Here is a 25,842-nt window from a genome sequence, read left to right as displayed (position 1 = left end):
GGATGGACCTGGAGTCTGTCATACAGAGTGAAGTAAGTCAGAAGGAGAAAAACAAATATCGTATGCTAACACATGTATATGGAATCTAAGAAAAAAAATGTCATGAAGAGACTAGGGGTAGGATGGGAATAAAACACAGACCTACTAGAGCATGGACTTGAGGATATGGGGAGGGGGAAGGGTAAGCTGTGACGAAGTGAGAGAGTGGCATGGACATATATACACTACCAAATGTAAAATAGATAGCTAGTGGGAAGCAGCCGCATAGCACAGGAGATCAGCTCTGTGCTTTGTGACCACCTAGAGGGGTGGGATAGGGAGGGTGGGAGGGAGGGAAGACGCAAGAGGGAAGAGATATGGGAACATATGTATATGTATAACTGATTCACTTTGTTGTAAAGCAGAAACTAACACACCATTGTAAAACAGTTATACTCTAATAAAGATGTTAAAAAAAAGCACTTTAAAAATTATAATATTGTAAAAAAAAAAAAGGGTGTAATGGGATAGCACTTTGTTGATTCTCTTTAAAAGTTGTGAAGATGAGGGATAATGGGTACTTAATGAGCTCCTGCAAGATGGCAGGTGCTGACAAGTGCCTTACATCCTCCATTTCTAATCCTGCAATTGATATGTTATCATTCAGAACCTGAAGTTTGGAGGTCAAAGGATCCTGCTTACAGCCGACATTGCAGTTGAAAGGGAGAGGGAGAGAGAGTTAATTTCCTGCTCCCTTTCTGCCTGCATCTGTGCAGTGGCCAAGACTCCCTCTCCCAGTGTAATCTGTGCCGGCTTTTATGGCCCTTTGTGAGAGAGCGCGGGGAGACCAAGGTGCATGAACACCAGGTGTCATTGCCACTGTCAAGCACCTGTTCCTCAGTGCTGGATCATGGATGGGTTTAGAAATGCCTTCGGTTTCAGAATTGATACAGAACGTGTGAATAGATTGATGATATTTGGCTTTGCTCTTCAATACTTTCCTTTTCTCATTTAGCATATTGTCATCCTTTTTCCCTCTCCCCTTCCCTTGACCGTTTCCCTCTGAATGCAGGATGGCTCCAGCCATCTCCTGACTGCGTTAGGCTATCCAAGCACCCCTGCCCACCCAACTCCCTTAGCTGCAACCCTAAGGCTTTTTAAGATCCCCTCAGCCCGCTGGCTGAGACACTGCATCCACCAAGCCTGCACCCCTCGCCTGGACCCACCCCATCGAGTGCCATGGTACGGCCTGTGTGCACGGGGGCCCCGCAGCAGCTGGTGCCAAACAATGCTCATTCTTATCTGGGCATCCCGGAGTGGCCTGGAAGCTTTGGCCGTTCAGAGCCCAGCTGGGGCTGGAGTTGCTGGCTGCCCGGCAGAGGTGATTTGCCACTTTGTACTAATAAACAGATTTCAATCCAAGGGACTTCAGAGGGCCTGCTGCTCTCACCCTGTCTTCTGACTGTCTTTGTGATGAAAGATGTTTGAAGTAGCCACGTCGTTTAATGAAACCAGGATGGATGCGAATGCCGAGGTTTAAAATATCATTCTGCTGCACTGGCTGTGTGCTCTGGACGAGTTACTTAACCTCTCTGAATCTCTCCTTCTGTATCTTTATATTGAATTTAATAATACCAATGCCACACAGTTCATGTCAGGATTTCATGAGATAATGTTTGTGGAAAGCACCTCGTCTGGGCATTGGCACACTGTATGCCCTCCATAGATAATGAACTTTCTTCTCTTTTCCAGATAGGATCCCAGGCAGGAGAAGACAAGGCCAAATCAACTTCTAGACATGCTGCTTTGCTCTCTGCAGTGACCTGCGCTTGGCAGATTTCAGATAGTTTAAAACAAAAATAAAAGAGCTTTAATTATGCCCTTGTTTGTGGCTTGGCTTGGTTGCCTTGTTAACCGATTTGAGAATACTGCCCTCCCTGTGGCTGCTTCAGAGTGCAGGTCTGGCTGGGAGTCAAGAGTGGAAAGTCAGTCTGTTATCGTAAAACTCCCAAGTCCCTCTGGCTCAGAGATGGGGCTGGTGGTGTCATCTGGATGGCATGTGGTTCAGGGCACGGCCTGCTGGGTCCAGGCAGGTTGCTTGCTCCCTCATCACGCCTGCAGTGGGTGTGTCTTTGGCCCTTGTAGTTGCTGTTGCTCTTTGCTTTCCATTCCCTTAATTTCAGTTGTGGTCTTCCAGTTAATCCAGACGACAGGCATCACTGTAATCTGTACCAAGCAGATAGCTGGAGTGTTTAGTGTGACTTTGTCATCACATTGCCTGGATTCCAGTCCACCTCATAGCGGGTGGTCTGAGGCAGGCGTAAGGAATCTCAATTTCTTTATCTGCAAAATGGAGTTGTGATAGCACTAATCTTACAAGATTGTATGAGGATTAGGAGGATTAAGCTATAAAAGTGGTTAAAACAGATGCTGCTCCATAATAAGTGAAAATTGCTTGTATTAATATGAGTAATAGGCAATATTTGAGCATTTATTATTACAGAATAAATACATTCTAGCTAAGTGGATCCTGTCAGTTCTCTGTAAAGCGAACCTATTATTCTTTGAGGTTATAGCACTGGAGATGCAAACTCCTTAGATAAAAGTAAGTTCTATATTGTCACCAGGCAAGGACTGTGGGTGGCCCTACTGAATCTGGGGTGCATTTGTAGCCCTCTGTGGGCTTTGAATCACTCTATGCCTCTGATATCTCCCCTTAGGCTGTAATTCATTGCTTAGTCCCATCCCAGGCCCTAAGTTTCTTTGGCTTTCTGGTCCTGAGCTCACACTGCCTGTCCTTACACCCGTGGGCTGTCGTGACCATTGGAATTGGGTGGTAGGATCTGTGCTTTCGTCCGAGGCCCCTTGCCTTGTCCAACACAGTGCTGGCGTGTTCTATGAATCTACTTGCCTAGACACTCTGTAAGGTAGGCTCTTTTCAAATGCGATTGCTACTCACTTAGTGTCAAATATAGCATAGTTATTTATGCCTAGGATCTGCTCTGACCCATCTGTATCACAACACAGTGAGCCTTGTTTTTTATATGTTCACTTAGTCTCTTAGCCCAGGCAAATCAACCAGTTAAGGTGACTGTGTGATTTTTGAGTTGTGTTCCTTTTGCTTTGTAGGTTGTTCAAATGATTTCATTTTGCATCATTCAGAATTGTTGTTATTCTATGTCATCTTGTTCACAAAATAGCATTTGCCCTGAGCAAATTTCTGTTACATCTCAGAATAACTTACTTTAAGGAAAGAGTCTACAGTTTCCTGAATTTTGCAGTCTAGGAAACATGGTGGCATTATTTTCTTGCTAGAACAAAGTACAAACCCAGGTTGAGTATTTATCCCTTTGATTACATGCCCAACACTCTACATACATTTGTGTTTTATTCATTTATGACTGTATTTTATATATATGTATGCATGCATGTAAATATGTATAAGTATATACACATTTAACATGAGGAATATAGAAAGATTGAGATTATGTTTTGGTCCCTCTGTACTATCAATAGTCATTTTCCCCCAATATTTTGTTAAGAAATATTTCAAACATGTAAAAACGTTGAATTGTCCAGTTAATACCCATATACCCACTGTGATGATTCTACAATTAACATCTGGCTATATTTGCTTTATCATATAATTATCCATGTCTTCATCACAGTATCCATCCATTTCCATCCCCCTGTTGTTGTCTTTCTAAGTGAGTTGCAGGCTGCCCCTAATCATGGCCAGGTGCTCTGTTGGCAGGAAGCATGTATTACAGTTTGGGTCCTCCCTGAGCCTTCGCTGAACCTCTTCTCAGAGAGACCTTGACATCTACTCATGACTCGGCCCAAAGCCTCACCAGCAGGCACAGAACCCTCCCAGTGGCCTTGCCCAGGGCTTTATCCTTCTATGTGTGGCCTAGACCATTCCGATTCTCACTGTGCCTTTTAAATCAAAGGTGTTCAAGATGCTGTATCTACCTTTTTACTTCCTCAAGCTAAGAAACGTAACTAGACTCCCCAGAAGATGCTGTCTGCTCTCCATCCTTTAGCACGAGCCAAATAAAGCCTCTGACAAACACCAGCTCCAAAGGCCGACTGAGTTAGCCTTCCCCTTTGGTTACTTTCCAGCATCTCTGGTCTGGGCAGCCTCCCTTCCCCCTCCAGCTAGCCACTGGGGCTGACTTTGGAGGAGGAGTTCTCTGCTGTCCTGACCCACTGGGGCGCCAGTTCTGTCCTGGCTGGATGGCATGGCTCTGAGGAATGTAGCAATGAAGGCCTTGCTGGGTGTGAACTTCCCATTCATTTTAAATCACTGCTTTCTCCATTATTATTTTTATAACACTATCACAATAATGGCCACTTCATGTGTGCATTCTGTCAAAAAAGAATTGTGAGGAAGTGAAAAACGTGTCTCCCATATAATTATAGAGTGAACCTAAGTCAAATATTATACTTACTCATTAATGAGGGAACCAATAAGTCAGTAAAGTTGGCTCAAAGAGCATTGGAAGAAGCGGGTATTCATAGGCATTTTTTTTTTTAAGGATAGAAGAGAATGATTAGGTAAGTGTGGAGGAAATGGTGAGGTACCATTTAGATCAGCCTTGAGGTACTCCAGCTTCTGGGAGTGCTGCCAGCAAAAAGTCCTCTCTGTCAGCTCCCTTCAGGGTGTAGGGGAGGGAAACTTTTCCCTTCTTCTCTTCCAGGTCCTGTGATTAGTCTAATGATTACATTGATATAAAACAGATTAACAGGAGAAAAACCGAATTTAATTTTGTACACATGGGAGCTCATAAAAAATATGAGACTCGAAGAAATGACCAAAGCTTTTATACCTTTTAAACAAAGAAACAATACATTTTGAAGAATTAATAAGACAAAGGGAATTGGACTTGGGGTAGTAAATTAGTGAAGAAGTAACAGGGTTTGTTGATACAGCCTTCTCGGCCTTGAATTCCCTATCTCTGGTGATAAGGATGTCTCTCTTCCTTCTGGTACAGGGAGGGTGCCTTTCACATGGGAGGTTTATTTCCTGCTTTTAGCGGGACAGAAAGGAGGGTCAGACTATCTTTCTTGCCCTAGCTGTTCCTTAAATAACTTTAATTCAAAATAATCAGTATGCCTAAGCGTTGTATTTTGGGTGACCTGCCCAGAACCCCATCAAGGGGTTGCCTTAACTGAAGAAAGTCCCCTGGGCTCCTGGGCACCCCATGTCTGATCCATCTCTAGGTGTAAAGGCCGGACCTCTCACCGGACCTCTCACTGCTTGCATTTGTCGAGGGTCATCCTATCTTCAGAACTGCCCATAGGGTCAACTGAGGCTTCTGTCATGACTGTATCCCAGCTCACTTTTTTCTCTCCACCCAGAAATCTACAAGTTAACACATAGCTTCACAGTGTCCAAGGCCTTAATATATTGTCAATAGCAAAATCAAACCCAGATATATCCCTCTAGATATCAGGGTTTGGCTGACCTGTAGAGACAGACAGCAAATATTTTAGGCTTTGTAGGCTCCCCCACACACCCCGCCCTCCGTCTCTGTGGTCCTCTCACAACTCTTCAGCTCCACCCTGGGAGCAGGAAAGTAGTCATGAAGACTAAACAAATGGATGTGTTCCAAAGACACTACTTAAAAAACAGGTGGAGGGTGGGATCTGGCCCACGGACCAGAGTGCTGACCCCTGCCCTAGATAGTTAAGTAATCAATCCTTGGGTAAGTGTGTTAAACACTATCCTAGTGTGACACTGAAAGGACAAGCTACCTGCCATCTTTGCCCTGTTTGATGCTTATAGGATATAATTTCTAAATCCTACAACTGCCTACAAGGTGCTCATCTTACCATTTCACAAATGAGGTACCAGGATCAGTGAGGGTTCTCCATGGTCTTACTATTTAAGTAGATGGTAGTTTCTGGAAGTGAGCATGGTGGATCTAGCCCTGAGGCTTGCTCTGTCTCCTTCCACCAGCCTACCTCACTGAGTCATGGGAAGCAGAGGGTTGAGTGACTCTTTGGAGAAAATCACCCCCCAAACAGATTCACAGAGCCCAAAGCTATCTGAAGAGGCCCTGCTCAGCATTACACCCTCTGCTGTGTGTCCTGGACTTCTCACAGAATAGGTGGATTTACCTGTGAGTAAGGCAATTTTGAATGTAGAGAGCTCTTATCCATTAAGGTTTTAAAGGAATTGTCCAGCCTGGACCTTGTTTCCTGGGCTGCATTCCTCTGACACAAGAAGGAGGTGAGAACAGCTTACACATCGAGACAGAGATCTTACCTGAGCCGTGCCACACATGGCTCAGGTGTGTGGCATTGACGAAGCCCCTAGGTCAGCCAGAGACTCTGTTAGCATCACAGTGAAACATGCAGGATCTCTTGTCCAGCTCTCCCTTTACCAAAGTCCATTAAACTGGGCCTGGATTCGAATGCTGACTCCTATCACCAGCTTTGCGACCATAGGCAAGTTTCTTAAATCTCTCTGTACTATTTAATATGAAAATGAAATGAAGCTATCTATGTAAAGCTTGTAGAACAGTACTTGTAACACAGCAAGCACTATGAAAGTATTTTCTGTTATTCTTATTGTTATTATTGTTACTATTACCTTTAGAACTTAGTATGGTGCCTTGCTAGTAATAGGGGCTCAATAAGTGTCATTCAATGCATAAATGAGCCACATGATCAGTTATATTCAGATTAAGTTGTGGAATAGTGCTCTCCCATAGAGCTCTGTGATGATGGGAATGTGCTGTCTCTGTGCTGTCCAGTAGGGTAGCCACCGGCCACATTTGGCTAATGAGCACTTGACATGGGTAGTGTGATTGAGGAACTGCGATTTAAATTTTATTCAATCTTAATTTAAACTTGTAGCCACATGGGGCTAGAGGCTACCGTGTTGGACAGCACAGTCCTCTGAACACTCTAGTGTTTTGAGATTGTGATTCAATATTTGGCATTTTTCAAACATCTGCAAGTGATTAGAACAGGACTAGAACTCTTAGGCTAGTACTTTCTCATCCATCCACTCATCCATCCTTCAAGAAGTCAATATTAAGTTCCTGCTATATGCCAGTTGCTCTTCTGGGCACTAGCAGTCAGCAAAGACAGAGAAGGTCTTGGATGTCAAAGAACTTGTGTGCTAGTAAAGGAGTAGATAAAATAAACGCACACAGTAAACAAGCCACTTCCAGACAAGGTACGGGAGTGCAATCAGGACAAAAGAGGGCGTTGTAGTGGTGACTGGCTTGGAAGGGATTGTGGTGCTTGTTTAAGGAAAGCCTCTGTCAGGAGGGAACACCTGAGCTGAGACCTGTTTGGTGAGAAGGAGAGAACCTTGTCATGATCTGGGATCAGAGTGTTCCAGGCAGATGGAGCAGCAAATTGTCTTAAAGTTGGGGCTGTGCTTGGCCTGTTTGCAAAAACAGGAGGAAGGCCAGGGTGGTCGAATGGTGAACACAGTAGACTGTGGTCATTAGGTGAGCTTGGAGAGGAGGGCAGGGTGGAGTTTTTCGGGACCTTGCGGGCCAGGGTCCTGAGTTAGGATTTTATTCTAGGGGAACCATAGGAAGATCCTGAGCAACACCTCCTGGACTCAGAATCTCTTTCATTGCCAGGGGTGATGGGGAGGGGCGTGGCAATGTGGTGGTAGCTCATGGGAGGGGATACAGACTGTCTGGGGTACAGACAGTGGCAGTGCAGATAGAAGAGTTGAGAGATGGGGATCTACCAAGGTAGAGCCAACAGAACTTACTGCTGGGTGGATTGGATCTTGAAGGTCACAGAGTTTTTATATAACCCCATCCCCAAATATACTTACACAGTAAGACTGAGTATTTCACTGACTGAATAAGTTTACCTTCCTTCCCTCATTCTTCAGGAGGCTGCTAAGAAGCTTCGTGATACCTAGGAGTATAGGTTAGGGGATTATAAAGCATGTAACCCAAAGCAGTGTTTCTCTGACTTGAAAGTGCAGATCACCTGGGGATCTTGTTAAAATGCAGACTCTGACTTTGTAGGCCTGGGGTGGGGTCTGAGATTTTGCATTTCTAAAAGGCCCCCCCATGATGTCAGTGCTACCTGTGCTTGAGCCCCACTTTACCTAGGGAGGCCTTACTCCTGCTATGTAAAGGCACAAAACTGTGACCCTCCAGAGCCTGTGTGTCTTAGGAGCAGGTTGTTGGTACCTGGGAAGAACTCACAAGAATCACGCTGGAGTTCATTCTTCTAGATCCACACGAGCATCTTGGTCTTGTGGCTATGAGCCCTCTCTAGAGACTCAAGGAATTTGCTTTGTGAGTAGAGGAACTCCCTGCCTCTTTGTTTGTCCTTTGGGAACAGAATTCCTCAGCAATTATTTCACAGCCTGTAGCAGTGTAGGAAGCTCTTCAAATCCAATCTCCAGAACTACAATTGAGGGGATGTATTTTACATGAAAAAGAAACCTTTAAAGCAAAATGACCTGTGGGCTAGAAGGCCTGTGACTCTCTTTGTATTGTGTGTTATTAACACAATGCATTTACCTGGTGCCTGGGTGGGAGAAATGAGACTTGATCACTAGAGATATTAACAATAAGATGATCAGTTTCAGCAGAGAGGAAGCTCTCCAAAGCGGTGCCTCCGGGCTCTGGGTCCATTTCTTAATGAAATGGGAAAAGGAAGTGTCAGGAAGTTTAATATGATACATCTCCCAGAAGAGCATTACTGTAAGTGAAACCTATTACCAGGCTGTAGGATTTAGGGCTGTTTTGAAATGAGTGTACTTACTCCCTTGTAGAAGGGGCTAGTTCAACTATATTGATCATCCGGCACCAGCACAGAATGTTTTATTGAGTCAGGATTGCATGTGGAAGCTTTTTGTAAATGAAACTAACATTTGATGATTGGGAGAAAATGACTGTGACTTGCCATCTGGTTCCTCAGCCAATACCATTGATTCATGGTGCTTGTAGTAGTTCTTAATAATCTGCCCCATTTCATATTATATGAGATATTGAAGCTATTTTCCTGATTCCTCCAGTCTAAACATTTAGGGTTATTGCACCAAGCTTATACTCCAGCTTTCTTCCATCTCATTTTTTGAGTTCTCAAGTGCTGTGGCATTTATCATCACAGGTTATTAAATTATCATGTGGTAGTTTGCATTTTTATTATGCTCTTCACTTCTAATATATGCAAATCTTCTTCTTGGAGCTCACATAGATTTTTTTTAACTAGGCAGAGGGGGGACATTGAACTGTCTAGACCCACCTCAGTCAAAATGATCGATATCCCTTCTTGTTTCTGAGTGGGAAACTATTCAGTAAAGCGCTCATTCTGTTTGTGGGTTTGACCCGCCAGAGAAGCCTGATTCTTCCAATTCCCAATGTTCTTTTTACCCATTTATTTCTCCTTTCTTTCTGGAATTACTGCTTACCCCAGAGAGAGCAGCTTAAAAGGAAGAATCAGGCATAGTCAAAGAGAGACTTTACTGAAATGTCTTCAGTTCATAATATGGTCCTAGAATTAAGGCAGCACCTTTTCCTGTGTTTGTAGAAGTGCTCCCAGCATAAGCATATGCATCTCTCTACTCTGTAAACCAGCCAGTTACGTCCTGGATGGGGAGTCAGAGTGATGGCCCCAATCATCACAAAGAACCTTTATCTGCCAGTAAAATAAAAATCAAATCCATGGTGTGGCCACAATTTCTTTTCCGGGCTGGAACTCCAGGCAAAAGTGGCACGTGGAGCTGCTCCTTCTGGAGGGACACTCTTCCCAGTGTGAATAAAGGGGAGCCTTACATAAGATGTCTATCATTTTCGTAAGAGAATGGTCAGAACTGTCCTTAGGAAAGTCTCTGTGATGCCAGTTATGAGTCTGCCGAGAGGTATCACGGGCTCAGGAGCCAAACATTCCTGGATGGAAATCCTGACTCTGCCACTTTCTAGCTGTATGATCTTAGGAAAAATAGGTAACTGTTTTGATCTTTAGTCTCCTCTGGAAAATAGAATCATGCCTTCTTGGCAGCTGGAGAGTTGTAAGAATTAACAGTAACATACGGTCACTTTCTACCACACTGTGGGACATTTTCTGTACAAAATGTTGGTTTCAAAACAAAGCAAAAATATTAAGGAGTTGGATGTGACCGCTAATCTTTTATCCTGGTTTTTACATTCTTTGGATCACAATACACAATCAACAGCCTTCAAATGATTCAGATGATTCCATTTCCTTCCTCCTGGCTCTTTAGACTCTGTCACAAGCACTTTTCTCTGCTGATGCAAACGCCGGGACTGTCATCTTGATAAAGCCAGTCTCCCTGGACACTGGTGGCCGAGTGGATGGGTTTGTTCCCGTGTGCCAAGCTGAATCTACCCTGCAGCCCAGGCTCTGGCAGCAGGGTCCCAAAGGCAGTGTCGGAACTGGATGTCCAGGGCCTGCAATTGCAAGGCTATCTGTTCTGTTTTCTGACTCATCGAGGCATCCTGCAGTGGCTGACATGTCAGCTGCGGGAGCTGTAACTGCTGGGCAAAGACAGGTGTGTTTGAGTGCACGAGAGTCTTCACTCTAGACGCACAGAGTTTTCTGAGTCGAAATGGAATGCGAGGCAGAAAGCACATGCTCATGGCTTATTTCCGATGCTCTTGGCTTGCGTGAAGGTGTCTCTTTCAACACATCTTATTTTCTAAGCATGAAGTCAAAGGGAGAGAACGTGACCCAGTTAACATGATAGGGCTCCAGCACGTCCCAGGGGAGGCATCCGCTGACCATCCATCATACACAAAGCTCCCTGCTCAATAGCAGAGCCCTGACCCTGGGTCAAGAGTACACATAGCAACATGCTCACAGCTCTCTGGTCCCAAGTGAGGCAGTAGCCACTTTCTTACCGAGACAACAGATATACTGTTGTCATCCCACTGAAGAGGCAATGCCTCTGTTCTAGAAAGTGGAGATTGCAGTCTTTACAGAATGCATTTTCTTGTACGTTTGGTAACATTTCTAATACCAGCTTAGACCTGCATGTCTATACAGTTTCCCCAAACAGGGTGTCTCTCCTGTCCTCTAGCTTTTATTAGATACAAACCATCTCATTTCCATAATTGTTCTCCTTGTCGGGTCTGGCTGTATTATTCTCTGGCCCTCAGAACCATTTGGGTCTCTTCTCAAAGGGCCAAGAAGGCTGTACTCACTTATTTCCAACTGATCTGGAAAAATTCAGCTAAAGGAATTTGATATTTAGATCCACAGGATCCTAGCGTTTTACTCGGGGTTGGGGTCCTCTTCTCCATGCCTTCATCATGAGACCCCCCCGCAGCTCATGCATGCTCAGGAGGGGTGATATCACCCCTAGTGGAGGGAAAATTGCTTCTTTTGGGGGAGGGGTGCAAAAACATTATTGCTCTTTTCATGTATAAAGCATAGATATACACGCAACATATAAGCAGATATGTAGTATGACTGTGGTATTAAAATATCATGGGGGGGCCAATTAGGAAGAAATGTCTAAAAAGGCTCTTGGGTGTGTGATAATGAAAAAAGGTTGAAAAACACTGCTGTAGAGTTTTCCTCATGATGCCTCCTTTTCCCTACTCACAAAAAGTAATGCTTAAAAGGGGACCCTTTGCTTTCTACTTGGGGTAAAGACATTGCTAGATATAGTTCTGGAAGGAGGGAAAGGCTACTGTGTTTCCAGCTGAAGAGTTATTTAGAACTCTTTTAGGGAAAGTCATGCCGGAGTTTTAAATAACAAAGGAATCACCTGCAGAGATTTCAAAATTCCAACTGCTGGACCCCACCCCAAATGTACCCCAGAATCTTCTGGAACTCTGGACATCACTTGGGTGATTCCTAAATAGTCACACCAACATGAACTCCACAACTGCTGATGTAGATAGAACAAGAGAAAGTGGCTTAGATTAGGAGCTGGCCCAGGGCCAGAAAGTGAACTGTTACATAGGTCTGCTGCTCACCACCTCTCCTCACCTCTGCACTTTGGCAAACTGGATGGTGTCACCAAAATTCAGCCTCTGTACACTGGTACCAAATTGAATCTTGGAGACTGAGTTTGGATGAAGTAGAAAAGAATAGCGTTATTGCTTTGCCAGACAAAAGGGACTGCAGCGGGTTAATGCCCTCAAAACAGTGCCTTCCGACCTGGAGGGGGTAGTGAGGAGTTTTATAGTAATGGTTCAAAGAGGGTGTGATCAGCTCATGGACGTACTTCTGATTGGTTGGTGGTGAGGTAAGTGGGAATCAGCATCATCAACCTTCTGGTTCCAACTGGTCTGGAGTCTACGTGCTGTGGGCAACATACAGTTAACTTCTTCCACCTGGTGGGAGTTTTAGTTCTGCAGAAGAGCTCCAAGATATTGTTATGTGTATCCCTTGAGGAGGAACCCGGACCCTGCCCCAAGGCTGCACTATTGTTTCTTGACTGCTTCTCCCTTGTCTCCGCCTCCCATCCGTTCCCTGATTAGCAACTGTTTGAACCTGCCCTTTGGAACGCAGGAAAGGTCATGAAGGCTGCATGAAGCCTATTTCTTAGTGTATATATTTGAGTTACTGTATGGTGTAATTTCCCTTCCACCTGAAGGAATTCCTTTAGTGTCCCTTGCAAGGAAAATCTGCTAGCAATGAATTCTTCCAGTCTTCGTTATCTAGGAATATCTTTATTTTGCCTTCAATTTCAAATAATAGTTGTGTTGGTTATGGTATTCTTGATTGATAGTTTTTTCTTTTAGTTCTTTAAATATACCATTTCACTGCTTTCTGACTTACCTTGTTTTCAATGAAAAGTTGGCTCTTAATCTTATTGAAGAGCCCTTGTATGTGATGAGTTTTTTTTTTGTAGTTCCTTGTTGCTTTGAAGGTCGTCTTTTGATTTTTTGCCTTTCAGCATATAAGTGAACAGGTTATAATGTGTCTGGGCACGGATCTCTTTGCTTTTGTTCTACTTGGGGTTTGTGGAGCATCTTAAATCTATAGATTCATTTTTTTCACTACATTTTGGATATTTTAGCCATTATTTCTTAAAATACTTTTTCTGCCCTTTTTCTCTCTTGTTTCCTTATGGGACTCCCATTATATGTATATTGGTGTACTTACTGATGCCCCCACAGGTATCTGAGGTTTTATTCATTTTTCTTCTTGGCTCTTCAGATTGATAATATATTAATTTATCTTTCAGTTCACTGATTATTTCTTCTGACATCTCCAATCTGATATTGAGCCTCTCTAGTGAGTTTTTAATTTCAGTCATACTTTTCAACTTCAGAATTTCTATTTTTTTTGTTCTTCTTGTTGTTGGTACAATAACTATGTCTTTATTCAGATTCTGTGTTCATTGGATTATCATATTATTTAAATTTTAAACATAGGTTTCTCTAGTGTTTTGAACATATTTATATTAGGTGCTTTGAGCCTTTGTCTGTTATGTCCAACATTGGGACCCACTTTGAGACAACTTCTATTGACTCCTTTTTTTCCCCTGAGAAAGGAAAGACCATGCTTTCCTGTTTGTTTTTTGCACGACTTAATTTTTTATTGAAAATTGAGCCTATTAGATAATATACTCTAGCAACTCTGGATTCAGTTTTCTGTACACCTCCCCACCCCCCACTCCCACCTGAGATTTGCCATCACTGCTATTTAATTACATGCCTACACTGAATCTGTGGAATCTGTCTCTCTCATGGTGTGTGGTCATGGATATCTTGACTCAGTTTTTTTGTTTTTAATTCCTGTGTGTGTGTGTGTGTGTGTGTGTGTGTGTGTGTTTCATGTTTTAAATTCTTGTTTTTATTTTTAAGCCTTTCTTCCTGGGGGTCAGCTCTGTGCCTGCATAGTCAATGATTGGTCAGTTTGAGTTCAAATGCCTCAAGCACTAAGGTTTTATTCAAACTTAAGGCAGCTTTTATGTCTTCCAAGCTTTTACTTTCTTCTGGGCCTTTTGGCATCTCCTTTGCCTATGACACAGGCTTACAGTCAGGCAGGAATGAGTAGAGAAAGTGGACCCTCTCTGGTCTCTTTTCCACTTGTGCATGGCCTTACAGTCAACCAGAGATCTCTGGGGAGCTTATCAAGGACCCTGTGGCTGATCTTCCTGTTATATTTCTGTATAGTCTGCCAGTGTTTTGCTTGCCCCAGCCAGCACCATGACCTCCAAGTAGCTGAAGTGGACTCCCCTGTTCATTTGCCATTGGGATTGCTATTCTTACCTACAGCACCACAGAGTGTGGGGTTTTTCACATCCACTGCAAATCAAGTGGACTCCCTCCAGCCACAAGGCTGCTGGTTTGCAAGGCCAGCCCACCTGGTAGAGCAACTGGGCCAACCAACATGGGAGGGAGGGAAAGAACCCAGATCCCCACTGTTCTTACCAGAGGTTCAGAAGTTTTTCTTGAGTAAATGCTCCTCAATTTGTTGTATGTTTTAGTTAATTTCCAGAGTCTTGAAATAGTTGTTTTCGACAATTTTGTCTAGTTTTGTCACTGTTTTTTGAGGAGAGAATTTGTCAAGTTACTCACAGTGCTATTCTCTCCCCATTGTCTTTTCCCAGCTTTTAGAGAGGAAAAATCATGTGGCAGGAAAAATCGTGTGCATTTAAAGGTATGGACTCTGACACCAGACCGCCTGGGCTTTAATTGGTGCCGCCGTTTACTACCTGGAAGAACTTGGGCAAATTGCTTAACCTCTGGGCCTCTGCTTTCTGTAAAATGGGGATAATAATAGTACCTACCTAATGGAATTGTTGTGCGAATGAAATGGATTAATATACATAGAGTAATAGGAGCAGTGCTTGGCACACCGTAAGTGCTATAAAATGTTAGCTTTTGTTGTTATTTCAGGGAGGGCGGGGACTTCTCTAGGACTTTAGGTCCCATATCCTTGGCCTAGTACCTTGCACATAGTCAGCCCCTCTGACCCTCAGATCATCTATACTAAGTGATGCTTGATGTGTAGAGGAAATGAGGGCAGTTCTCAGAGTAACCGCAGGTGTGAGGAGGAAAGACTGCATGGGACCCAAGGAACAGATGGCTTTGTGCCTTGTTGAGGCCAAATGTTGTTCAGCCTTTGTCTTGGGCTCATGTGTATTTGCTCTCCCAGCCCCAGGAACTGCCTAAAATGTCCAAGCGCTACGCATGTACCATATTGAGTTGGAGACCAGGTCTGCGCAGTTGTATTTCTAAGCAGTTAATTAGCACAGTTCCCACATTTCAGAAGCTTCCTTGCAGCATGCAGCTTCAGGAGTGGACAGAGCAGCTTGGCCATGCTGCTTATTTAGGTACTTGCACAAAAGGAAGGACCACTGGGGAGCTGCAGGAGGGCAGGAGAGCTTACGGTGTGTGTTTACCAACTCAGGTTGCTGTGCACCTGTGCAGAGCCATCGTGCCCGTGGGGAATTGGTATTGTTGCCTCCAGTGGACACAAGAGGGGTGAATGGAATACGGGCTGAGTTCAGTCCCCGCTCACCACTTGGTGGGTCACCTTTGAGCAGGACAGCTGTATGTAGTGACCTGGCTTAGTCATAATGAGCCCTACTCAGTGCTCAGGAGCAGGGCCACAGACATGATAAGACAGCCCTTGCTCTCAAGGAGTTTCATCCTTCATGAGGGATGCTAGACAGGCCAAAATAATCATGGCCAGGGAGAAGGTGAAGGGTATTCTCGGAGGAGGTGTCGTTTGAAATGCCTGCTGCTGGGTAAGTAGGGGTTTCTGAGGTGAGTGGTGTGGGACGGATGGTATTTGCCCATTTGAGGGCCAGGGGATGAGAAAGATCCAGGCCAGTGTAGGAAAGTGCAAGGAGGGATTCTTGCAGGAGGCTGACCTAGAGGCAGAATGTGGCCAGACCTTGGTGGGTCTGGCAGTCCAAGCCAAGGAGCTTGGGCTTTTCTAGTTGGCAGTGGGCATCACTGGAGAGTTTCATGTAGAGAATTAACTGGGGATGGGTTGAATGAGGTGAGACAGGAAGGAGGACAGCGGCCAATGCAAATGCACTTGGGAGAATTCGGGGAAGAAGAGGGAATAAGCAACAGAACTGAGACTAGCAGGGTCTGGAGGGAGGGAGTGGGAGGAGGGGGAGGGAGAGGACGAGGAGCAGAGGCCAGTGGGGTGTGGTACCGAGGAGCACTGTCGGGTTTCTGGGACCTGGGACTGTGCAAATGCCAGTGAAGTACTGATGTTTATGGAGGGAGGGACCAGAAGGGCTGGGCGCCCTGAGCTGAGAGGGGACAGAATTCTGTGTTGGGACCTGTGGAGGCTGGGGATGGTGACCATCTGGGGCTGAAGGCAGGGATTGGGTGTCATCAGCATGTGGGAAATGGAGAATGTGGGGATCCCCCCTCCATGAGAATAGTACAGTGACTCCGGAACCATCAGATGTCATGAGAGAGGGGTCGGCTATGTCAGAAATCAGAGAGACCCGGTATGAGAAGGGCAGGAAAATAACACTCACGTTTAAGATGTAGGAGGTCATTGGGAAGCTTTATCAGGAACAGCTTCCACGGCCCTAGGAGAGTCGGGAAGCCCCATTGCTCTGCATTGACTTGAGCGTGGAAAACAGGGCCATCTACCCGGGAAACATGGACTTTCTTTATGACCTTGATGGAAGGAAAGATGAATGGCAGTGACCAGAAAGGTGATTTTAAGTTGTGGTTTTTAACATGGATGGGCATTGGTCAAGCTTGAGGATAGAATGGAGATGGAGCCAGTGGAGGGGGAAGAGACAGAAAAGAGGGCGACGTGGTGGAGGAAGGTCTTCAGGCGACAAAAAGGGATGGGTGGACAGAGGGGGCTGTGCGGAACGGAAGGAGGCAGCTCTGGGTGGAGCTAAAGTGGGTGCCCCTCAGTGCCTTCCCTCCCTTCCTCCTTCTTTCTCCGAGTAGGCTCCCACTTCTGAATCCAGCAGGAAGAGGTTCTGTTGTCACATCCACACTTACGTCAGCTTCTCTAGTTCTTTGATCAGTTACAGGTACCCCTTTGGGTACTTAGTTTACGTATTGGTACAGCATTGTTAGCTCCTTGAACAAGGTCACATGCATCCAACAAGCAGGAGACTGTTTTACTCAGCGAGGAGTGAGACCAAGTAGTGCTGAGTACTTTTCTTCTAACATGGGGAGGGGGAACAGAACTGGACTCAGCATCAGGAGGCATTGCGTTACTTACAGGTGTGTGATCCTGGTCTAATTACCTCACTGCTCTGGACTCCTGGGTCCTCCCAGTAAAATATGGGGAAGGGGCTAGATCATCCTCAGCATCCACTTTGGCAGTAACGTCTGTTGTTCCTGCGATCCATGACTGTGTGTCTTAGGTGAAGTTTGAGGGTGTTTTGTGCCTGAGATGCACTGAAGTAACAGTGGAAGGATTTACAGTTGGATTTGAGCAGTGAGCTGGTGTGAGCAGGTCAGGGAAGATGAACTCTTAAGGTGTGTGGCTGTTCCCTTCATTGCTCTGACACCAAAACTGGACTTTCTTAGTCTTCTGGAAGCTGTTTAATGCACATGAGCTGGCACTGTTTTGTTCTGATCCCTGTCTATCTTACACCTGGATGCACACACAAGCTTTGGCAACCATATTATTTTCTTATCAGCTTATCTGGGTGATTCATTTCTAAGAGAGGATATAATTAGGTGGAAGTAGATTATCTTGGTACTTAGGACTTAACCCTACCTGTCTGGTGGTTTGCTCTTGAGGAATTATATATAATGGCTTTGTACACTGTCCTGGTAGAAGCAGTTTATATGTAGCATACTCCTGTGTAATTACAAGTAAAATCAGGAGACCAGGAAGAAAAAGAAATGAAATGCTTAAGTGCAGCCCTGGCATCCCACACCATTATTGCTCTAGCATGGCTGCCAGCTTGAGTCAGAGATTCCTGGCAAGCAAAGCAAAAAGGGAAATACAGCTATAATTATACTGTGTTTAATAGCCTTTGGTTGGGAGTAGCCGCCGGCGGGGGTGGAGGGACGACGATACAATTAGTTCCTAGGAAAAGCAGAGCTTTTTCTACTACTTAATTAAAAACATTTCCCATATCAGCCTTAACCTAGTGTTTCTGAAAGTATATATATTTTTCTCAAGGGAAGCACAGGATTTGAAAAAAGAAGGCTCCATAGTCAGGAGAGTTTCAGGAAATATATGTCAATATTTTGATGGATGAGTAACAATGAATATGATCATTGGGAAATCTCTCATAAGTCTTGTAAAGAAACCTGTTTATCTTTGTTCAACCCAGAATTTTCTAAATTATCTATGACTTCATAATGCTTTTCTTGCCTGCATAGCTTTTAACAATAAGTTTTTTTTTTTTTTTTTTTTTTAAACAGCAAGTTTGCTGCTAGAGCCCATTAGCCTTCACCACCTGGGTCAGGGGACCCTCACCGAGGCAGGAAGCATATTGCTTGGTCACTCAGGTGTGGGGTCAGTGGGACTGGGATTCAGTCCCTGCCCCTCTGCTCCCCAGCTGCGTGGCTAGTATCAGGCTAGTCATCTTCTCCAGCCTCAGGTTTCTCATCTGTAAAGCTGGATAATAATATGACCTACCTCCTGGAATCGCCGTGTAGAATAAATATGTCAATAGATGTAAAACCCTCAGGACCGTCCCTGGATAAGTAACTAATACATGTTCTTTTGCTTATAAGGAATATTGTCCCCATTCCGGAGGGTAACCTGCCCTGATGCCACATCACTCCCACGTGACTAGGTACTAACTCTAGTGCTTCTTCGGGTACTGACTGTACGTCTCTTTATTCTGGCAGAGAGCAGCTCTATTGGCCCTTTGTGATAATTGCCTATTTTCATAGTTGTCTTCTCTATTATCCTATGAGCTGGTTAAGGACACTGCAGCCCTGGAATTAGAACATGGCATGGCTACTCAATCTGGGGTTTTCAGTCCTTCTGACAGTGTAAGCCCGGGCCCTAGGGCATATAGAGAGTCTGATTCAGTGAAAACAGCTCAGCCTGGGGTGGGGTGGCGGGGGAGAGAGAGAGAGAGAGAGAGAGTGTGTGTGTGTACATTGTTAGTGTGTTGGAAATCTCTTAAGACTCTGGTCCTCTATACATTTTTGTTGAATGCCGAGGACATCATTTAACTCCTATTTTTCTGAAGTTTCTCTAATAAAAGAGACCTGGCACCACATAAATTGTGAATTGAAAGAATGGTCTCAATTGCTGTGAAAGGCACTAAACACAGACTATTAATAATAAGACTGATGCAAAAATTTGTAGTAGTGCCTTTACAGCTCAGTCACTGAGTGGAAGAAAATTCTATTATGTTTACCCAGCAGGGACGGAGAATCCTTGTTTTTCTATGATGGACCACTAAGCTATAGAGAAAAATCAATGACAAGAAAATTTAGAGATTTTTTTTAAAGAAGAGGATCATAAAACTTTATACATTCTCTTAGAATTAAATGAACATAAGATTTCACTAAATATAAGGAATAATAATAAAAAGAAAAGATGCCTCTGTTGTACTTTAGGGCTATTTAGGGAAGAGAGTAGAAGAGAGAAACTAAGAAACAGGGTACAGAGGGGAAAATGGTCTGAGAAAGATGCAAATAATGCACGAGGATGCAGGAAATGACCGAGAAGAAGTCTCAGAGACGCAGACGAATGAGGCCTTTCTAAGGAAAGAGTGTCCAAGACTCTGACTCTCAGACAGCAGGGTGACCAGAGGGACGATGGTCTCTCGTTAAAGACCCAGGTGCAGAGAGAGCTGGCAGGCTCTCGGGATACTGCTGCGAGGAAGGGTAAGGCCATGTTGCATATTCGCAACTCCAGGCATAGCTGCAGTCACAGTGACAGCCATTGTGTAGCACGTTTCCTCCTCATTTGTGGCAAGCTTTGAGGGCAGAATCATCACCTCCACATTACAGATCAGAAAAGGGAGCCACAGGCGTGTTAAATGCGTGGTTCGTGTGTGGCTCTCAAAATCCCTCATGTTTTCTGTCTGCCCCTCTTCTCACCCCTTTACACACACCAATGCCTTTGGCGTGGGCTGAAGGCCAGAGTCATGTCTAAATCAGAGGTTCTCCATGTAATTCTTACTCTGCTTTTTAAGAAAAAATCGTAAATTTACACCCGTTTATTATGTGGTCATAACACAGGCTAAATCATTCCATCAGAAATAAAGCGACATTGACTGTTTGTCTTCCCTGGCCAACCTGCGAGGCGGGCGGGCAGTCTGTTTGCCACCAGGGCAATTACAGGACTCGTTGTGTTGTCCTCTGTTACCTGGCTCTGCAAACCTCAGATCCTGGAATTCACAAATGAATGCCTCGTGCATGCCATTTCCCCTGTGCCCCAAATGACTGGCTCCAAGGAGCTGCTGTTCAAGTGAAAAACAAAACCACACAACGTATGCCTCCCTCACCTGAAGCAATTGCTGTTGCTGCTGCTTCATCCTGGGGAGATGCTGTCTGGGCTTCTGTGGTTGGATCCCTTCCCGCCTTTGCTGCAAGACCACGTCCTGGCACATCAGGCAAGCAATTGAAATGGGCTTGCAACTTCCATTCATGGGATTAAAAAACAAACTTGCATTGAAGTTGTGCCCGGAATGGCTTTTCCATGGCAGCAACAGGAGTGCTTTGCAAACTTGTTATAAATGGCCAGCGTTGTTATTGCCAGACTCAGGAATAAGGCAATTTCCCGAACTGGATTGCCGGAGAAGCGAGCAGGAGTTTGGCAATCTGTGGCCTGCGGCCAAATCCAGCCATGGCTTATTTTTTTTAATTAAAAAAAAAAAAAATTTTTTTTTTTTTTTGATATGGACCATTTTTAAAGTCTTTATTGAATTTTGTTACAATATTGTTTCTGTTTTATGTTTTGGTTTTTTGGCCACGAGACATGTGGGATCTTAGCTCCTTGACCAGGGATCAAACCTGACCAGGGATCGAACCCGCACCCCCTGCATTGGAAGGCGGAGTCTTAACCACCGGACCACCAGGGAAGTGCCACGGCTTATTTTTGTTAATAAAGTTTTCTTGGAACACACACAGCCGTGGCCATCATTTACATACTGCTTACAGATGCTGCTTTTGTGTTAGGATGACAGAGTTGGAGTTGCTGCAGAGACCAAGTGGCCCAAGAAGCCGAAAATGTTTACTGTCTGGCTCTTCACAGAAAAAGTGTGCTGATGCCTGTTCAGGAGCCCCAATCGGGACCTCTGGGCCTTTCTGTGACTACAGTTTAATGTGAGGTTGACATCCACACTGTTTCAGAATCTGCTCCCAACAGCACTGGGCCCCGCTGCTGGGCGAGTTGTTTGAAGGTACAGCTTCCTCCATGTTCCCTGGGCGGTGGCCTGCTGGGCTGTGGTGTCCCGTGCCTCTCCGAGCAGAGGGGCTTTTGGATGCAGGTTCTCTGCACTCATGGGCTCTCCCCAGCCTCGAAGCTCCCTCAGCCCTCACACGGGCTCCGGATTGAGGCACGGGAGGCTCCCCAGGGTCCTCTTCGGCTCTAGCTTCCTTGACCCAGGCCTTCCATCAGCCGTGGCTCTGCTGCTCTTTACATCTGAGGCATCACACACAGGCACCCTTCTCTGTGGTTCTGCCAGCACGCCCCTACGGAAGCCTCGTTTCTCACCAGCTCTGCTGAAAGAGTTGCCTGGGCAGTTTCTCCACCCTCCACACTGCGCCACACCTGCCAGGAGTGTTGCTGAAGGATGGCTCCTCCTCAAGAACCTCCCTTGACTCCCCAAGGACCTCCAAATCAACCCTCAACCTAGTCTTCAAGGCCCTTTTATCTCCTCATGGCGCTCTGAGCCCAAAAAGGTCTTCCTCCCTTTCCCCAGGGATGGTCTGAATTTTCCCTTTGCTGTTCGTTCCTCCCACCTCCCACTGGTCAGAATGGCCATCATCAAAAAATCCACAAACAATAAATGCTGGAGAGGGTGTGGAGAAAAGGAAACCCTCTTGCACTGTGGGTGGGAATGTAAATTGATACAGCCACTATGGAGAACAGTATGAAGGTTCCTTAAAAAACTACAAATAGAACTACCATATGACCCAGCAATCCCACTCCTGGCAATATATCCGCAGAAAAACATGGTCTGAAAGCATACATGCACCCCAATGTTCACTGCAGCACTGTTTACAATAGCCAAGACATGGAAGCAACCTAAATGTCCATCAACAGAGGAATGGATAAAGAAGATGTGGTACATACACACAATGGAATATCACTCAGCCGTAAAAAAGAATGAAATAATGCCATTTGCAGCAACATGGATGGATCTAGAGATTGTCCTACTGAGTGAAGTCAGACAGAGAAAGAAATATCGTATGATATCACTTATATGTGGAACCTAAAAAGAAATGATACAAAGGAACTTATTTACGAAACAGAAACAGACTCACAGACTTAGAGAACCAACTTATGGTTACCCGGAAGGGTGGGGAGGGATAGGGTGGAGGGAAGGGATAGTTGGGGAGTTGGGGATTGACATGTACACACTGCTGTATTTAAAATAGATAACCAACAAGGACCTACTGTAGAGCACAGGGAACTCTGCTCAATGTTATGTGGCAGACTAGATGGGAGGGCAGTTTTGGGGGAGAATGGATACATGTTTGTGTATGGCTGAGTCACTGTGCTGTGCGCCTGAAACTGTCACAACATTGTTAATTGGCTGTATTCCAATATAAAATGTTAAAATGTTGTGGTCCCACCCCCACTGCCCACCTATTAAGATCTGGTTCATCCTTGTTGCATCCCAGATCAATTTTCCTCCACATGCAGCCAAAGGTGTGTTCTCATTCCCTTGAGCCCCCTGCCACTTTACTGCATGACCCTGCATAGTAGGCTGTGCTGTTAGGACCCTTTCTTTCTGCTCTCCCCAGGTTGTGAACCCTCACAGGGCAGCGATTCTCTCTCAGCCGTAGTTATATTCCTTGCACCTCCCGCCAAGCAGGCTCTGTGTGGCATCGAATTGGAAGTCACACAGAGCATGCATGCCAGGGATGAGGGCGGCTCTTTTAAGTGTACCTACTGTGCGCCAGCTGCTGAATCATGACCTCATGATGCATGTATTGTTATCCTCACCGCACAGGTGCAGAAACAGCTCAGAAAGATTGACGTGGCCAAGCGCTCTCAAAGCCAGATTTGAACTTGAGGCTCCGGTGCTCCAGCGCCACGTGGCTAGGACCAGGGTGCAATGTTGTAACTACCCCTGCACACTCAGCCCCTCTGCAGGGGCTATACCAGGAGTCTCTGCACACACACACCTCTGCCTGCCTGTGTATTAGAATCACCTGGGAGCTTGGAAAATACTCATTCCCGGGCCCAGCTCTCACACATGATATCACAGTCCTGGTGGTGGTGGGCTGGGCATGGGGGGGCAGTGCTGGTGTGTTTTTCCAGGTGATTCTAGTCCAGTCCCCACCCCCTGAGCCAGAATAAGAAAATAGACAGTCTGTGGGAGGGCTCACGAGGGCAATTCTGAGCTTCAGCTGCTGCTCCAAGAGGTTGGCTGCTTCTTCCGTGAGTCCCTGATAACCTTGGCCCTTTCAGAGGTGAGGAAAGGCCCATCTGTCCCTGGCTGTGGTCTCTGGGTGCCTCCTGTCTCACAGCATTTCTGCCAGCATGTCCGCAGGTCTCCCTTTTGGGCTGGGCCCCCATCTCGGCAGGTGACCGGAGCGTGCACCTCAGACTCCCTAAGAGGTGAGCCTCCCCCAGATGCCACCCAGTTTTCCCATAGGAGAAGAGACTGGACGTGAATTGGAAATGAGGGAGTGCTTTTAATTGGCATCTAATTTAAAAAAAAACCCAACAAGCTCTTTAATCTTGAGGGGAGACAGGTTTGTTGAGGATGGAGAGCCCAGTGGTGCAGTGGTTCTCAAAGTCTGGTCCCCAGATCAGCAGCATCCACATCACATGTGGGAGCTTGTTAGAAATGTAAATTCCCAGACACATCCCAGATGCACTGAATCAGAGACTCTGAGGTTGGGGGTCCAGCAGTCAGTCCGATACCCTCCAGGTGATTTTGCTGCCAGTGAAGGTTGAGAACCATAGCTCTCGATTGATGGTGAGTGTGTGTGTGTGTGGACACCTGAAATGTCAGTGGTGTTCACCCCTCCCCAACTCTGGGCACCAGAGACCCCTGGGGGGGTTTATAAAACCCTGGACTCCTGGGCCTCATCTCAGGGCTTGGGAATCTATATTTTTAACAAGTGCTCCACGAGATTCTGAAATGCAGGTGGGTTTTTTTTGTTTTGTTTTGTTTTTGAATCATGGTAGCAGAAACCTGATAAATATTGCATTCTTTTAATAATAACTTTGTATCTACTTGGTGCAAGGTGAGGACAGTTCCTCTTTTCTTTTCCTCCTGGAGTTGTGGCTCCTTCGTGTCTAATTATCAAGACATTTTCATCAGTCCTGTTACCCGTTAAGTACAGACAGCCGTTGCAGTTAGCAGGCATCTTTCTCATTGCTGGATTGTTCATTGCCACGTAAAAGCCACAAGTGGGTTTATGGCCTCATGCCTATTTAATTAGTCCAGCTTCTCCAAATTTGTGTTTTGAGTGAAGACATTAGCCTCTGACCTAATTGATCCACAAAGCATCTTTTCAGAATGTTTGTGTAGCTTAACTCTGGATCCAGAGAGGTGTCCCTGAGGCTTTCAAGAGGTCACGGGGTCAAGGAGGTAAGGACCCTACTGCTCCTGTGACCCTTGTGGGTCGCTCTGCAAAGAGCAGGTTTGATTCAGGACAAGAGTGGCAGGCATAGGCCCCTGCCCTCTCGAGAAGAGCGGATTCTTTTTGTTTTGCCCACAGCTGCCTCTCTCCTCAGTATCCTTATATCATCCTAAATGTCCACACCTGTGGGATATTTTATGACAGGGCACACCTGCTGGAACGGAGCAGTTGTCAAGTTTCAGGTCTGCCTAGTACGGATGTCATGAAGGCTTGTGACAGAAATGAAACACGCCTTCTGCCCACACTTCCACTGCCGTTGCCCCTTTACTCCCGGGGTGGAGGTCACCAGGCTGCAGACCTGCCAGCCTGCTCAAGGTGACTCTGGTGAACCCAGGGGACCCTGCCCACATGCATCCACTTCTGCATCTGGCTTCTGTTAGGCACCTCTCAAGTCCCGTCATCAAGGCCTGAGTGAACCCCCCCGGCCGCCCCCACCTCTCAGGCAGTCTGCCTTTGTTCTTCCACACAGCATTACCTGTTATAAGCCTCTGTTAGAGCATTTATTCCATCGAGCTTGTTTGTGTTACGAAGGAAAGAAGGGACTAAATGAAACCTTTGTTTTCACTTGCCTAGACCTTTCAGAAGGATCTCTGGGAGCGTTTGAAAGCCATTTTAATGAGACCAGGACTCGCTAAACTTCTTTTCTCGACAATGGCCAGTACTTGGTGCTTGAAAAATAATTAACTAGGGCTGCATGAGTTGTGAGCTGGCCTTGACTTGGTTAGAAGCACAATGGAAACAGGAATCAGAATCGGAAGGAATGCCGGCGATCGAGGGCAACACAGACGTCCCATCCTTGGTCATGAGCAGGGACCTGCACCAGTGTTGAGTACTGCCCTGCAGAGCTCACCCCCAGGCCCAGTGCTGACGGAAAGGCTGCAGTAGTTGGTGTTGTTGTGTTAGCGCTGTGCTAACCCACACAGAATCACCTGGGGGGGCTTTAACAACATCCCAGCACCCAGGTTGCCCTGGCTTTAGAAACTCATGGAGGGACCAGGCATCTGAAATTTTTAAATGCTTTCCCAAGTGCATCCAATCTGAAGGTAGCATTGAAAACCCCTGGGTTAAAGGAGTCTTTAAATGTGTGGGGTTGAAATGAGGCTACAGGAGCACAGGCTCCGGACGCGCAGGCTCAGCGGCCATGGCTCACGGGCCCAGCCGCTCCGCGGCATGTGGGATCTTCCCGGACCAGGGCACGAAC

At 45.7% G+C, this 25,842-nt stretch overlaps 1 protein-coding gene across 9 annotated transcripts in view; it reads left to right on the top strand.

Moving 5' to 3' along the window:
- SLCO3A1 (solute carrier organic anion transporter family member 3A1) overlaps window positions 1–25,842 on the top strand; it is a 335,014-nt gene that overhangs the window by 44,003 nt on the left and 265,169 nt on the right. The gene's annotated exons all lie outside the window — the stretch shown is intronic.

The sequence above is a fragment of the Physeter macrocephalus genome, chromosome 11 (assembly GCF_002837175.3).
Source record: "Physeter macrocephalus isolate SW-GA chromosome 11, ASM283717v5, whole genome shotgun sequence".
NCBI classification, from domain to species: Eukaryota; Metazoa; Chordata; class Mammalia; order Artiodactyla; family Physeteridae; genus Physeter; species Physeter macrocephalus.
This window is presented reverse-complemented; position numbering and strand designations above follow the sequence as displayed.